The sequence below is a fragment of the Xenopus laevis genome, chromosome 9_10S, assembly GCF_017654675.1.
Source record: "Xenopus laevis strain J_2021 chromosome 9_10S, Xenopus_laevis_v10.1, whole genome shotgun sequence".
NCBI lineage: Eukaryota > Metazoa > Chordata > Amphibia > Anura > Pipidae > Xenopus > Xenopus laevis.
The window spans coordinates 104,891,924-104,909,664 of record NC_054388.1 but is presented as its reverse complement, the minus strand read 5'-3'; the positions used below and the strand labels follow the sequence as shown (position 1 = coordinate 104,909,664).

Here is a 17,741-nt window from a genome sequence, read left to right as displayed (position 1 = left end):
GGGGCCAATTCACCAAGCTCGAGTGAAGGATTCGTAGTAAAAAAACTTCGAATTTCTTCGACTACGACTTAGAATCAAAGGATTCGAACTAAAAATTGTTTGACTATTCGACCATTTGATAGTCGAAGTACTGTCTCTTTAAGAAAAAACTTCGACCCCCTAGTTCGCCATCTAAAACCTACCGAACCCAATGTTAGCCTATGGGGAAGGTCCCCATAGGCTTGCCTAAATTTTTTTGGTCGAAGGATAATCCTTCGATCGTTGGATTAAAATCCTTCGAATCGTTCGATCAAACTATTTGCGCTAAAATCCTTCGACTTCGATATTCAAAGTCGAAGGATTTTAATTCCCAGTCGAATAACGAGGGTTAATTAACCCTCGATATTCGACCCTTGGTGAATTTGCCCCTTAGTCTTTCTGTTTATTCTATACATTGATATTTGCACATATAGTCACAGCACACAGCAGCTTACTGATGCACATATGAAAAAAAAAAGCCTTGCTGGATTGGCATAATTTATGTGCCAAGCTCTAAACTCTGTTTCCCCCCAGAGCGGGCACCTGGTCCCTTGGCAAGAAGGACGGGCAGCTGCTGATACTGACTCTGTTACAGGGATAAAGGGCTAATGGAAGCCGGCTGGGATGGTTTAACCCATTAGCTGGATCTGCCAGTCAAGGTGACCCCTGCCGAGGCCGTTTTATTGGCTACACATAAAATAGCATTCCATTCGTGGCTTTGTATTGCATTAAACGCACTCCGTGTTAACCCTTTGCTCAGCTACATAATAAGCTGTATATACCAGCTTCCAATATCCCCCTCCTTATTAATTATCACTGCAGGGTTGTAAAATTGTAAAATTGCAAAAATTGTTATGTACTGTATATTGTTGGTACAGGTATGTGACCTGTTATCCAGAATGCTCAGGACCTAGGGTTTTCTGGATAACAGATCTTTCCATAATTTGGATCTTCATACCTTAAAAGGGCCCTGTCATCGGAAAACATGTTTTTTTCAAAACGCAGTTAATAGTGCTACTCCAGCAGAATTCTGCACTGAAATCCATTTCTCAAAAGAGCAAATTATATTCAATTTTGAAATCTGACATGGGGCTAGACATTGTGTCAATTTCCCAGCTGCCCCAGGTCATGTGACTTGTGCCTGAAATGCTTTCTGGCAGGCTGCTGTTTTTCCTTCTCAATGTAACTGAATGTGTCTCAGTGGGACATGGGTTTTACTATTGAGTGTTGTTCTTAGATGTACCAGGCAGCTGTTATCTTGTGTTAGGGAGCTGTTATCTGGTTACCTTCCCATTGTTCTTTTGTTTGGCTGCTGGGGGGGAAAGGGAGGGGGTGATATCACTCCAACTTGCAGTACAGTAGTAAAGAGTGATTGAAGTTTATCAGAGCACAAGTCACATGACTGGGGGCAGCTGGGAAATTGACAATATATCTAGCCCCATGTCAGATTTCAAAATTGAATATAAAAAAATCTGTTTGCTCTTTTGAGAAATGGATTTCAGTGCAGAATTCTGCTGGAGCAGCACTATTAACTGATTCATTTTGAAATTTTTTTTTTTCCCATGACAGTATCCCTTTAAGTCTACTAGAAAATCATGTAAACATGAAATAAACCCAATAGGCTGGTTTTGCTTCCAATAAGGATTAATTATAACTTAGTTGGGATCAAGTACAAGCTACTGTTTTATTATTACAGAGAAAAAGGAAAAGGAGAAAAAGGAAATTATTTTTAAAAATTTGGATTATTTAGATAAAATGGAGTCTATGGGAGATGGCCTTTCCGTAATATCCGGGGGTTGTCCCGGAACTGGCTCTGACCACACCGAGCATCTTACAGCTTAGTTAAAGTTACTTAATTTCCCATAACAACCAACAGCCGTCTTCTTGTAAGCAAGAGCCTATTATTGGTTGCTGTGGGTTATTAGACTGCGTATCTTGTCGGGGCTATATAAATAAATGCTGATGATGATTAGACCAGGAGCAACTTTAAACTCTTTTATAACACTACCCGAAACTCCGCACCAGATGTTCTGCACCCGGTTGGATCCACATGGGGGCCTCCTGCCAGCAGCTGTCCTGTCTCAGTTGTGATGCATCACCTGCAATATGATATAATATACTAATGGGAGGTTCTGTGTATTATTTAATATACTAATGGGAGGTTCTGTGTATGATATAATATACTAATGGGAGGTTCTGTGTATAATATACTAATGGGAGGTTCTGTGTATTATTTAATATACTAATGGGAGGTTCTGTGTATGATATAATATACTAATGGGAGGTTCTGTGTATTATTTAATATACTAATGGGAGGTTCTGTGTATGATATAATATACTAATGGGAGGTTCTGTGTATTATTTAATATACTAATGGGAGGTTCTGTGTATGATATAATATACTAATGGGAGGTTCTGTGTATTATTTAATATACTAATGGGAGGTTCTGTGTATGATATAATTTACTAATGGGAGGTTCTGTGTATTATTTAATATACTAATGGGAGGTTCTGTGTATGATATCATATACTGATGGGAGGTTCTGTGTATGATATAATATACTAATGGGAGGTTCTGTGTATAATATAATATACTAATGGGAGGTTCTTTGTATGATATAATATACTAATGAGAGGTTCTGTGTATGATATAATATACTAATGGGAGGTTCTGTGAATTTGCAGCGAATTTCTGTGTTTCGCCGCCAGCGAATAAATTCGTGAAATTGCTGCAAAAATTTGTTGCCGTTAAAATATATTTGACGCCAAAGACAATTCTGATGCCGGCGACAATTCCGACGCCGGCGACAATTCTAGATGCCCATTGGCTTTAATGGGCGTCAGAATTGTCGGCATCGTTGGAATTGTTGTGGCACAGTCGCGATGAACTCGGCGCGTTGCAGTAGGGGGGTGGGGGGCCCTGGACCAGCAGTCCCGGTGGGCCCTGGGCCCCCCAGTCCGACCCTGGTTCTGTGTATGATATAATATACTAATGGGAGATTCTGTGTATAATATACTAATGGGAGGTTCTGTGTATTATATAATATACTAATGGGAGGTTCTGTGTATTATATCCTATATACTAACCGAAGGCCTATCTATGTCCCGAGTGGAGGGGAGGCAGATGCGCACGCAACTTCGGTTAGGATCTATGAGATGCGCGCGCAACTTCAGCCGAAAGACATAGATGCGGCCTTCGATTAGCAGATGTGCTGGAAGGTTAGGATCAGAACAGGTTAGGATCGGGGAGGCAGATGCGCTGGAAGGTTAGGATCTAGGGAGGCAGATGCGCTCACCGTCTCCTTCTGCCCTCCCGCCGCCTCTTCTTTCCTGCTCACTCAGGCGGCGACCGCTGGAAGGTTAGGATCTAGGGAGGCAGATGCGCTCACCGTCACACTAGGGGAACCGGTTGCGTACCTGCACGAAAGTCTGTATAAGCGTCGGCCATCTTGCTACTCCTCTGCGACTTTGTCATCCGCCCACTGCCAAATCCGCCCACTAAAGTCTGTATAAGCGTCGGCCATCTTGCTACTCCTCTGTGAGTTTGTCATCCGCCCACTAAAGTCTGTATAAGCATCGGCCATCTTGCTACTCCTTTGCAAGTTTGTCTAATGGCGGCGCTAGCGTCACTCTAGGAGGGGAACCGGTTGCGTACCTGCACGAAAGTCTGTATAAGCGTCGGCCATCTTGCTACTCCTCTGCGACTTTGTCATCCGCCCACTGCCAAATCCGCCCACTAAAGTCTGTATAAGCGTCGGCCATCTTGCTACTCCTCTGCGAGTTTGTCATCCGCCCACTAAAGTCTGTATAAGCGTCGGCCATCTTGCTACTCCTTTGCAAGTTTGTCTAATGGCGGCGCTAGCGTCACTCTAGGAGGGGAAACCGGTTGCGTACCTGCGTGGGTGGCCATTTTTAGCAAAACGGGCTATATTATCTCCAAAAAATATTGATGTTGACATGATAAACAACCAAGTGATTGCATTACTTCCTGGACAAAGCTGTGTCTTTCTGAGTACTGACTGTATTGATTCTGAAGACGAAAGTGAGAAACTTAACTTCCCATTAGAATATTTAAACACTATCAACAATGCTGGATTACCACAACACAATCTTATACTCAAAGTAGGAACAATAGTCATGCTGTTAAGAAACCTTAAGGGTAGGGGCACACGGCGCGATTTCGCCGCGATTATGCGCTAAGCGATTTGTCGCTGCGTTTTTTAAGCCGAAATAGCTTTGCTAACTTTGGCGCTGGCGTCAATGCAAATCGCGGCGAAATCGCTGCGCTAATTCACACGCGGCGATTCGTTTTCTATTGTCGTCCGAAGTTGCCTCGCTGAGCGTTTCCGGGCGACAGTAGAAAAAGAATCGCCGCGTGTGAATTAGCGCAGCGATTTCGCCGCGATTTGCATTGACGCCAGCGCCAAAGTTAGCAAAGCTATTTCGGCTTAAAAAACGCAGCGACAACTCGCCCAGCGCAGAATCGCGGCGAAATCGCGCCGTGTGCCCCTACCCTAACACTAAGCAAGGTTTATGTAACGGTACACGGTTGGTTGTGAAGAGCATGAGACAAAATGTTATCAAGGCAGAAGTGCTTACAGGATCCCATAGCGGTGATACTGTTTTTGATTCCCAGAATTGACCTTACCAGTTCTGACCAGGAATTACCTTTTAAACTTAAACGACGACAATTCCCCATTAAGGCTGCATTTGCCATGACAATCAACAAATCACAAGGACAAACATTGGATAAAGTCGGCATTTACCTATCTGAGCCTGTGTTTGGTCATGGTCAACTTTATGTTGCATTTTCAAGAGTGCAGCGTTCATCTGATGTTAAAGTCAAGATTTTAAGTACAGCTCACCAGGGAGAACTCATTCAAGGACAGGAGAACATTTTCACAAAAAATGTTGTTTATAAAGAAATTTTTCAGTAACACTTTACTACCAATAAACTCAAAATTTAAGAATTCTAATAGCAGATAGGTAATAACAAGCAATAGGCACAGATTCACTCTACATCCCACAAATTAGCGTCGCCAGTTGCTGCCTGGGATGCCGAGTGAATCAGCACCCATCGCATTTTGCTGCCTCACTGTTGTTACCATTCTTTCATTAACGATTCTTTAGAGAATCGGGGGTTTACTGGTAATATACTAATGGGAGGTTCTGTGTATTATATAATATACTAATGGGAGATTCTGTGTATAATATACTAATGGGAGGTTCTGTGTATTATATAATATACTAATGGGAGGTTCTGTGTATTATATAATATACTAATGGGAGGTTCTGTGTATTATATAATATACTAATGGGAGGTTCTGTGTATTATATAATATACTAATGGGAGGTTCTGTGTATTATATATATATACTAATGGGAGGTTCTGTGTAATTTATAATATACTAATGGGAGGTTCTGTGTATTATATAATATACTAATGGGAGATTCTGTGTATAATATACTAATGGGAGGTTCTGTGTATTATATAATATACTAATGGGAGGTTCTGTGTATTATATAATATACTAATGGGAGGTTCTGTGTATTATATAATATACTAATGGGAGATTCTGTGTATAATATACTAATGGGAGGTTCTGTGTATTATATAATATACTAATGGGAGGTTCTGTGTATTATATAATATACTAATGGGAGGTTCTGTGTATTATATAATATACTAATGGGAGATTCTGTGTATAATATACTAATGGGAGGTTCTGTGTATTATATAATATACTAATGGGAGGTTCTGTGTATTATATAATATACTAATGGGAGGTTCTGTGTATTATATAATATACTAATGGGAGGTTCTGTGTATTATATAATATACTAATGGGAGGTTCTGTGTATTATATAATATACTAATGGGAGGTTCTGTGTATATATAATATACTAATGGGAATTCTGTGTATAATATACTAATGGGAGGTTCTGTGTATTATATAATATACTAATGGGAGGTTCTGTGTATTATATAATATACTAATGGGAGGTTCTGTGTATTATATAATATACTAATGGGAGATTCTGTGTATAATATACTAATGGGAGGTTCTGTGTATTATATAATATACTAATGGGAGGTTCTGTGTATTATATAATATACTAATGGGAGGTTCTGTGTATTATATAATATACTAATGGGAGATTCTGTGTATAATATACTAATGGGAGGTTCTGTGTATTATATAATATACTAATGGGAGGTTCTTTGTATTATATAATATACTAATGGGAGGTTCTGTGTATTATATAATATACTAATGGGAGGTTCTGTGTATAATTTACTAATGGGAGGTTCTGTGTATAATATACTAATGGGAGGTTCTGTATTATATAATATTGTAATGGGGGGTTCTGTGTATAATATTCTAATGGGGGTTCCGTGTATAATATACTAATGGGAGGTATGATATAATATTCTAATGGGGGTTCTGTGTATAACATACTAATGGGAGGTATGATATAATATACTAAGGGAGGGTTCTGTGTATTATATACTAATGGGAGGTATGATATAATATACTAAGGGAGGGTTCTGTGTATAATATACTAATGGGAGGTATGATATAATATACTAAGGGGGGGTGGGTTCTGTGTATTCCTGGATCAATGGACTCTTTGTAGCTCTTGTGCTTTTTTCCTTGACCAAAAAAAAAACCAGGGGGTTAATGTGGGAAAGAAATAATTAAACCCCACATTCAGACCCGCCACCCTGACTCCAATAACAATTATTTAAAAAAAAAAAAAATACCCTAAAACGTGTATGAAATGTAGGAGATCTTCAAGCGTGCGCATTAAATGGCCTATCAGCATTAAAGTTTACAGCTTCCTCTGCAGAACAGGAGTCTGTCCATAAAGCCCCGGCTGAATGCGGAGACTGTGTGTGCAAGAGAAGTGGGGTTTTGTTCCAGATCCCCCCCCTTTGCACTGCCCTGTGTGCTCCTCCTGCAGAGCCCCTCTCCCCCTGCCAGAGGAATAAATAAGTCCGTAATTGTGAACCGTCAATAAAATAGCAATTAACTCGTGGTTGGACTCGCTTAATTACAAGGTTTTTATGGGAGTTTTCTAAAGCCTTCTGGCTCCTGGCACTCTGACATATTCCAGGTGAGGTGTAATGTGCTGCACTGGCCAGCAGGGAGCGATGTTTCATCTCACAGGAGTGTATGGTACAGCTCACCTTATTAGAAACCCAGCACAAGGATCAGTCGCAGCTCTACGCTTTGCCTTTGGCAGGGAGCAACAGCATTGCACTTACTTGTGTTACTAAAATTCACTGGGACTCTTAGCCAAATATTTATATACCCCCCCCCTCCCCATCCTGAAATCTTGGGAAAGATGTTGGGACCCCCCGCTGGGCTCTTTGTACTTCTGAATGTATTGAATGTATTTCTAAGACAGAAAAGAACATGCACCACCTTTTTTTTTCTTTTACACCTGGCGCACGCATTTCGCTTTTAATAGAGGTGCAGACCCTGGGAAAATGTAGGGGGCCCTGCCCTCTCCAGTTTTTCTGCCCAACCAGCAGGTATTGGGCCTACTTGTGCACTAAATAAGCCTGATTTCGCTACCCACATGCAACCTGACATAACCGACCCAGCCCTTAAAGGAGAACTAAAGCCTAACTAAAGAAGTAGCTATACATGTTGTACATGATGTTTTGTGCTTCTGTACCAGCCCAAGGCAACCACAGCCCTTTAGCAGTAAAGATCAGTGTCTCCAAAGATGCCCCAGTAGCTCCCCATCTTCTTTTCTGCTGATTCACTGCACATGCTCTGTGCTGCTGTCACTTACTGAGCTTAGGGACCCACTCACAATATACAGTACACATAGAATAGAAATGTCACAATATAAGGCTGATTATTAATTAATACAGATAATTACTACATGGCAGCACAGAAACCAGTGCAATTGGCATCAGAATTTAATAATCAGCAAACCTGTAGCATCAGCTTATATTACAGCCAGGGAAGCTCAAATCCGTGCCTGACCCGACTCACTCTGCCCATTCCACAGAATTGCTACTTGACCCTACTGGCAAACAGTTAACTTTTTCCCAACCCGTAAAGCTAAAAGTCACATCCCCGTGGACAGGCAATGATGTCACTTTGGAGGCAGATCCACCACGCGCTGCCCTGTTGTATTATAAGAAAATGAACTGACCATTGGACTGGTTTCAGACCTGGCTAGCATCACATGACCGGAAGAAATCACATGGGCCCATGGCACTCAGGAATTGGGCAAAATTAAATAGCCATATTCATCTCTGAGATTTCATTCTCCTTTAAAACATAAAAGCATTGGAGATATTCCGAAACATGCGTGCCGGGTGACGAATCATGTCAGATTATCAATAAATGCCTGGATTTGAGGGGGGGGGTGGCTCTAGAACACAAAGGCTACAGGATTATTTGTTTTGAGCGCAGTTTGATACGCAACAGTTGTTTCTCATTACCGTTCTGTTTTATTGACCCCAGAACACCCACATCATTTTGGTCTCTGAACCAGCGTTGCCTCCATGCGTTGCCTCCATGCGTTGCCTCCATGCTAGCTCCAGCAGAAACATATGTAACGTCTCCAGAGATCCCTGGATGTGGGCAGGATAAGAGAATGTATCTGCAGAGCTTTGGGGGTATGCCACTTTCCCTAAAGGTGCTGTTTCCTCTACATTCACCCTATGCAGTTATATGCATTGTGACGTCACTGACGGATGCATCCCTCTCTGTTAAAGAGCCCTTGCACCTGCTAAATCAGGATTGTCTATAAGAGAAGCAGCTGGGGGCGCTCTGCGGGGAACCAGCCAATAAGAATTTCCAATATATATTAATGACAGATGTCCTATTAGTGGGACCCTAAAATACATTTTCTGTGGTGCCCAGTAGTTTCCAGTCATACTATTGCTTCTTTCCACATGGCTAAAGGTCTTGCTGAACTATCCAGCACTGGACAACCTTGGGCCAGTTTGGGGTGCCCAACCTCCTGTGTCCAAGAGCAACATCAAAGGAGGGCACAAGGTGGAGGTAGTCCAGCAAAATGTTTTCCTCCTCTCAGGCAGGCACAGGTAATATTTCTGCTGGTGACCATGTGTAGGCTGGGGATTATAATCATTTAGTTGCACTGGCCCCTCTGATAGGAATGCCCTGAATCCACTAATTGGGTATTTGGCCAAATCCCCAAATCCTTTGTGAAAGATTCCGCCGCATACAGAACCGGATTCCTAATTTGCATATGCAAATATTAGGGTTGGGAAAGGAAAAAGTGGAAAGAATGTTTTTACTTCTGTGCTTTGTGACAAAATGTCACGTGATTTCCCTTCCTGCATCTAATTTACATATGCAAATTAGGATTCAGATTTGGTTTGGCCAGGCACAAGGATTAGGCCGAATCCGAATCCTGCTGAAAAAGGCAGAATCCCGAACCGAATCCTGGATTCGGTGCATCCCTAATTTCTGGTGGCAGTCCCAACTCTACCTGTGATAGACTACAAGGTGAGGATGATGGTCATGCCGTCGGGGGGTATAGGCACAGTGGGATTTGCTGGTAACAAAATGGGGTGATGGTTTTAGGGGTGCAGGCAGGATTTCAGAGGATTATGGGTGAGGTTTGGACATGGAACGCAGCCATGCATACAAAGAGCATTTTTTTGCTCCAGTGGGACTCCATTTTGCTTACTGGCAGACCCCACCACCCAAAAGGCCCAGGTGATCAGCAGCAGAGGGCCCTGCTAACTTAGTAGTAGGGGCCTCCAGAGTTACTTATGTGGGATCTGATGGTGTTGCATGGGTTTGGATCTGGCACAAGCAGGTGGCTTTTGCAAAACTCTCACCTGGAAGAGCATCTGCAGGATTCCAGTGAATAAGACGCATAAATCTTCAGAGGAAGACGAAGAAAAGCACAATCAGCTGTATAAAATGGTTGAAGAGGGTCTCAAACAGGTGGAACCACCACAGGTTTCGGTGCATGTAGTTAGCCCAAGGGTTGGGCATAGACTGTGTCTGTAAAGGAAATATAAAGTGCTTAAAGGAAAACTATACCCCTCAAACAATGTAGGTCTCTATAGAAATATATTGCATAAAACAGCTCATATGTAAAACCCTGCTTCATGTAAATAAACCATTTTCATAATAATATACTTTTTTAGTAGTATGTGCCATTGGGTAATCATAAATAGAAAATTACCATTTTAAAAAATAAGCGCCGCCCCCTGGGATCGTAGGATTCACGGTGCACACAAACATACCATACATGTTAGGTCACATGAGCCATCCGATAGTTGTGTTGCATCGGATCAACGCTCATGGTGTCCTACCCTTAGAACTGCACACAGACAGGATAACTGGCTCTGATGTAAATCACCCTCGTGTGGGTGAGTGTGATAGGGGCCTTAGAGTGTAAGCTGTACTGGCGCAGGGACTGATGGCATTGTCGTTGTGTCTATACACAGCATCAGGGCCGCCATCAGGGGGGCACAGGGGGTACTGTTGTACCAGGCCCAGGCCTAAAGGGGGCCCAGCTGTGCTGCACATTTCAAAATAGCCGAGCCCCTTCTTGACAGCGCCGAAGCTATGCTGCACCTGCCGAATTCCCAAATCATCAAAGTCCCGAACCGCCGAAGTCCCGAAGCCACGAAAGGAGCCAAAGTTGAAGTCCCGAACCGTCGAAGTCCCAAAGCCACAAAGGAGCTGAAGTTGAAGTCACGAAACCGAGAAAAGACCCAAAGCCACTAAAGGAGCCGAATTTGAAGTCCCAAAGCTGTGAAAAGATCCAAAGCCACAAAGGAGCCGAAGTTGAAGTTCTGAAGCCGCGAAAAGACCCAAAGCCACGAAAAGAGCTGATGTTGAAGTCCCAAAGCAGCGAAAAGACCAGAAGCCACGAAAGGAACCAAAGTTGAAGTCCCGAAGCTGTGAAAAGACCCAAAGCCACGAAAAGAGCCAAAGCCATGAAAAAAGCCGAAGTTGAAGTCCTGAAGCCACGAAAAGACCCAAAGCCACGAAAAGAGTCGAAGTTGAAATCCTAAAGCCACAAAAAGACCCAAAGCCATGAAAAGAGCCAAATTTGAAGTCCTGAAGCCACGAGTTCAGTTCTACTGAACACCAATGTGTTTCTTTTTTAATTTTAATAAACCCCTGGCCACCAATGGATTATTGTAATACTTTATAGGCCCCTGCCATCAATGTTTTTTTAAAAAAAAATATTCTCTAGGTCCCCAATGTTAACTTGTAAGGGGGGCCCTGGCGCCAGTGTTTTTTTGTTTAACTTAGAAGGGGGGCCCTGGTCACCAATTATATTTTTTAACTTTTTGGGGGGCCTTGAACACCAATTTTTTTTTAAAAAAAAATTATAATTATGGGGGGCCCTGGCACCACAGTTTTTTTAACTTATAAGGGGACCCTGACCATCAATGGCTTTTTATAAATGGGGGGAGATTTACCATTTTTAGTGCTGATGTCTGTGGTGTGGGTGGGATTTGGGGTGGGGCTTGTTGCTCAGGGGGCCCAGAAAATGTTGTTGTATGGGGCCCCATGAATTCTAATGATGGCCCTTCACAGCATTATCACCATTGGGAAAGCAGAGCTAAATGCAGGCCCTGTGGCATCATCAGGAAGTTCTGAGAAACAATAAGGATTTTAGTGGGGCCACAGGGGCCCTGTGAGCAACTTTACAAGGAGTTCAATTCAGACCCAACGTCCCATTTATTGGGGAGATGATTCTCCTTCTCGTGGCAGCCTCTCTCCATCTCTCCCAATCTGCGCCGGTGCCAGATTCCTCCTCTACTGTTATTATTTTATGAGAGGGGCTGGAATGTATCAGCTTGTTCCCCGGATACTGTTTGGGGTTCCATCCATACTCCCACCCCCTGTGGATTGGACTCTGCATGGGGAAGGAGGGGTCGCCGGACTGGTGCCGGGTGGGTGCGGGAGGACACAGGGAGAGGCTGTGGTTTTTTGATTTTGTTTTCCGGTTCAGCACAGTGCCCTCTCAGGGGGAGAAATGTTCCGAATATTTTAACCTCTACATTGCCAGGGAAATTTAAGAACATTGATTTGTTTAAAGGGGATATAAACCTAAACATAAAATGTTGCTTAATGAGTGAAATTCACTCCAAGCAACTTTCCCATATTCACTTATTATACATTTGCAAAACAGCAAAAAAATTGACTCCCGTGTCAATTTTGACGCCCGCATCAATTCTGACGCTCGCGTCAGTTTTGACGCCATCGTAAAAGTCAGTGGGAGTCTGAATAATGTTGATGCGCGACAGTTTTGAACGACTTTTCCGGTGCGCGTCCAAAAATTTTTGACGCAGACGAATTTGTAGCGGCAGTTTTGTGAATTGATTCGCCGGCGGCGAGACGCGGGAATTCGCCGCAAATTCGCCCATCACTAAAGTGTAATTGCTACTGAAAGCAGTGTCTGTCTTCCTCTGTATATTCACTGCATTCTTGGTTCTGAAGCCAAAAACAATGTAGCAGAAGCAAATATCCGAAGCTGCCTTCGGGTTACTTTGTTTCAAGAGGAAAAAGCCAGAGCTGAGCCAAGTAGTTCAACCACCCAATGCAATACCCACCCCCACTGCCTGCTTAAAGGGACACTAACATCAAAAAATGAAAGGGTTTTAAAGTGATACATTTATAATGCAGTGTTGCCTTGCACTGATAAAGCTGATGTGTTTGCTTCAGATACACTACTATTGTTTATATAAATAAGCTGCTGTGTAGCAATGGGGGCAGGGGTTCAGGTTACACAGCAGATAACAGATAAGCTCTGTAGAACATAATGGTGTTATCCGTTATCAACTATTTAACCTGTGCCATATAGTCTTTTTTTTTTTAATTTCCACCATTGCTGCACAGCAGCTTGTTTATATGAACTATAGTAGTGTTTCTAAAACAAACACAGATTTACCAGTGCGGGTAACAGAATATGATATTTTCATTACATTAAAACACTTTCATTTTTGCTGTTACTGTTCCTTTAACCCAAAACTGCCACATGCTCCACCACCTGCCACTCAGTCTTCACGCTTCTCTACCAGCCCATTCAGTCTAATGCAAGTGGTTTGCTGCATATTTCATATTCTGACCCTGGCAGAAAGGGAGACACTCTGCTTTCTATTGCAATTAGATTTACCATTTAAAACATTTAATTAAAGTTTTTTTTTTTTTTTTGGTTTTTTTTATCCCCTTTAATAACCCTCCAAAAAGTAAAAAAAAAAAAAATCTTGCTGTCAAAAACAGCAAGATACAGTCCAAAGTGGGAGGCAGCCTGTGCTGCTTTCCTTGGGCAGTGGAGCTGAGTCGGGGTGAGAGTGATAGGGTGAGAGCAGTATGGCAGTTCTTTGGCTACAGAAAGCAGTGAGGGAAGGAACACAACTGCCTCAGAGCTTTGCTTATTATATATTCGCAGCATACATCATTTGAAGTATTTCTACGCAGGACCCTTTCATTGCAAGTTTATTTGGACAAAAAAAAAACAAACATGAAGGCAGCCATGTTCCCTAGACAGTCCCGCCCCCTTCGTCTGATTGACTACACATGGACTTTAGTTCTTAACATGACACATCCCTTGTTTCCATGGATAGAAATCAGACATCCATGTTCCCTATATCCAGTGGGAGTAGCCGGCCTTGAGCTGCTCTTGGCACATGCCATGGTGACATGACACTTTCCCTTCCCAACTGCCGCTTCTTAGTCCATTTATTTATACGTAGGGCAGTGATGCCATATTGCTTACATATACTTAATAGAAAGTAATGGTCATATTTTTGCTAATTCTATAAGCGATACGGCAGCTCCACTGTATAAGGACTGGGGTTTATGGGGCTTTTTGGCCAATGCTTCACACAAGGACTTCAAGTGCCCCACAGTCGGTGATTATTGATCAAATTTGTGCCTTTTAGGCAATTATCGCAGGACCTGGCACTTTCCATTTTGATGGGTTACAGCTCTGCTCTAATGCAAAGTCATTTGCCCTTTCTGCCTTATCCTGAACCTGATTGCAAGCTTTTGGGGGCAGGCGATGTTACGGTTTCTGTAAGAACGAATGCTGGAAGCAGAGAAGTTGCAGCAGCTGGAGACCCTTTAAGATCTTTAGGTTGGGCCTTTAAGTGCGGCAAAGGGGTTAAGCGCCTTCTCCAGAGGTTAAGAGTGGAAGCCGCGCTACAGAACAACATGTGCATGAAAAGAATCCGAATGAAGGAAGCCCCATGGAACAAAGTGGAGAGAGAGAGCTCAGGGCGCTGTGTGTGTGTTCTAGGAACAATGGCTTCCATATGTGCGTGTAGTGCTCAGGCGGGGGCTCACTTACAATTCCCACATGGGAACCCACTTCATATCTCCCCCCAGAGCAATAGGATTACACCCCGACCCCCTCCGGTTTATAAATCCCACCTGCCTAATCCAGATGGAAGAACAGAGGGCCCGGAACCTGAAATTATGAGCGTATTACCACTTTGCTGCACTTACTGGGCACATGCGGCTAAACTGCAACTGCCGCAACAGACAGTTCTATTTTGAGAGATCAAACAGAGGCTTCTTTAAAAAAAAAATAAAAAAAAATATGTATATATAATATATATATTTGATGGAAATAAGAAATAGTCAACAAGAAATAGAAATGGGCAGGGTTTACTGTAGATGGGGGTATGAAACTGGGTAGAAACTGTCAGATAAGGTACGGCCACAAACAAGTGGGTAATGCTGGCAGGTATATGAGTAACACCCCATCCATAGGCCTCAAAGGGGCAGATTTACTAAAGGGAGTAGTGGCTGTCTGTAGTAGTGATGGGTGAATTTATTCATCAACCGCAAATTTGCTGCGAATTCCCGCGATTCGCCGTCGGCTAATAATTCACAAAACTGCAGCGTTTTGTGAATTTCACAGGAAATGTGAATTTTTCGGCGAAGCGAAACACCCCAAATTCGCCCATCACTAGTCCAAAAATCTCATCCGCAGGGACATCACCAATTTACTAACAGGCGTAGACGACTATTAGTGAAAAAGCCCATCACTAGCGCAGTTTCGTGCCCTATTGGCAGGCGAATTTTCGCTCAGTCGTTCGTTACTCCGCATATTCACTAAAGTGCAAATTTTACAGAACGTTACCACTTACATAGTTACATAGTTACATAGTTAAATTGGGTTGAAAAAAGACAAAGTCCATCAAGTTCAACCCCTCCAAATGAAAACCCATCATCCATACACACACCCCTCCCTACTTTTAATTAAAATTCTATATACCCATACCTATACTAACTATAGAGTTTAGTATCACAATAGCCTTGGATATTATGTCTGTCCAAAAAATCATCCAAGCCATTCTTAAAGGCATTAACTGAATCAGCATCACAACATCACCCGGCAGTGCAATCCACAACCTCACTGTCCTGACTGTGAAGAACCCTCTACGTTGCTTCAAATGAAAGTTCTTTTCTTCTAGTCTAAAGGGGTGGCCTCTGGTACGGTGATCCACTTTATGGGTAAAAAGGTCCCCTGCCATTTGTCTATAATGTCCTCTAATGTACTTGTAAAGTGTAATCATGTCCCCTCGCAAGCGCCTTTTTTCCAGAGAAAACAACCCCAACCTTGACAGTCTACCCTCATAATTTAAGTCTTCCGTCCCTCTAACCAATTTAGTTGCACTTAGTCTCTGCACTCTCTCCAGCTCATTTATATCCCTCTTAAGGACTGGAGTCCAAAACTGCCCCCATACTCCAGATGGGGCCTCACCAGGGACCTATAAAGAGGCAGAATTATGTTTTCATCCCTTGAGTTAATGCCCTTTTTTATGCAAGACAGAACTTTATTTGCTTTAGTAGTCACAGAATGACACTGCCCAGAATTAGACAACGTGTTATCTACAAAGACCCCTAGATCCTTTTCATTTAAGGAAACTCCCAACACACTGCCATTTAGTGTATAACTTGCATTTATATTATTTTTGCCAAAGTGCATAACCTTGCATTTATCAACGTTGAACCTCATTTTCCAGTTTGCTGCCCAGTTTTCCAGTTTAGACAGATCACTTTGCAAAGTGGCAGCATCCTGCATGGAACCTATAGTTCTGCACAATTTAGTATCATCTGCAAAAATAGAAACAGTACTTTCAATGCCCACCTCCAGGTCATTAATAAACAAGTTGAAAAGCAAGGGACCTAGTACAGAGCCCTGCGGTACTCCACTAACAACACTGGTCCAATTAGAAAATGTTCCATTTACCACCACTCTTTGTAGTCTATCTTTTAGCCAGTTCTCTATCCAGGTACAAATACTATGTTCCAGGCCAACATTCCTTAATTTAACCAGTAACCTTTTGTGTGGCACTGTATCAAATGCTTTAGCAAAGTCTAAGTAAATCACATCCACTGCCATCCCAGAATCGAGGTCTCTACTTACATTCTCGTAAAAAGAAATTAAGTTAGTCTGGCAAGATCTATTACGCATAAAACCATGCTGGCACAAACTCATAGTATTATGATTTGCTATGAAGTCCAGTATCTTATCCTTTATTAACCCTTCGAAAAGCTTTCCTAATACTGACGTCAGACTAACTGGCCTATAGTTTTGAGGCTGAGAACGGGATCCTTTTTTGAATAGAGGCACCACATTAGCAATTCGCCAGTCTCTCGGCACAATGCCAGATCTCAATGAATCCTGAAAAATTAAGTAAAGAGGTTTGGCAATCACAGAGCTAAGCTCGCTAATTACCCTGGGATGAATACCATCTGGCCCTGGACCTTTGTTAATCTTAACATGTTCAAGTCTCTTTTGAATTTCTTCATGTGTGAACCATGCATCATTAGTTGTATTACTAGAATTGGGAGTGTTAAGAAGGAAACCTTCACTTACTGGTTCTTCATTTGTGTACACAGATGAAAAATACGAGTTCAGAATCTGCGCTTTTATTTTGTTTTCATCAACCAGCTGACCCCCTCTGATAGTAAGGGTCCCACCCCTTCCTGCTTCATTTTTTTACTATTGACATATTTAAAAAATAATTTTGGATTTTTTTTACTGCTTGCTGCAATATCCTTTTCTATAGCAATTTTAGCTTGCCTTATAGCTTCTTTGCATGATTTATTGGCCTCCTTGTACCTTATAAATGTTTCGGCTGTACCAGCTAACTTGAAAGCCTTAAAAGCACGTCTTTTCTTACCCACCTCAACACCAACGCTTCTATTGAACCAAAAAGGTTTTGCTTTGCAACGACGTTCCTTGCTTACAAGTGGAATATACTGACAAGTATATTTATTAAGCAGCATTTTAAAGACTTCCCATTTTTGTTCTGTGTTTAACCCTGTGAAAAGCATTTCCCACTTAATATGTTGCAGAGATGCCCTTATACTGTCAAAGTTTGCACGTCTGAAATTTAGTGTTTTAGTTACTCCCTTATAGAATTGCTTCTGCAACAGAATCTCAAAGGAGACCATGTTACGCCAGAGTTACCTTCGCCACCTAATACCCGGCGAACTGATAAGATGAAGCTACGTCCTCCTCAATCTTATGTCAGTGACATATGCCGAAAAAGTCATTAAAAATTTTAAAAAAAAAACGCTGGCGTTTTTTCATATTTTAAAGAGGGATTGTCTTTAAAATTGTAGCTATTAAAAATGTTTATTTTAAAAATGTTTTTGCTTACCATTTGAGGGGCGTGCCACATTTGTTTTAGGGTGGGCTCATGTCTGGGGCATTAGAGGATCTCTTTTGTCTTT

General features: G+C 42.2%; 1 pseudogene; it reads right to left on the bottom strand.

The window, feature by feature from the left end:
* Positions 1-17,741, bottom strand: part of LOC108702320 — an 80,522-nt pseudogene that overhangs the window by 45,969 nt on the left and 16,812 nt on the right.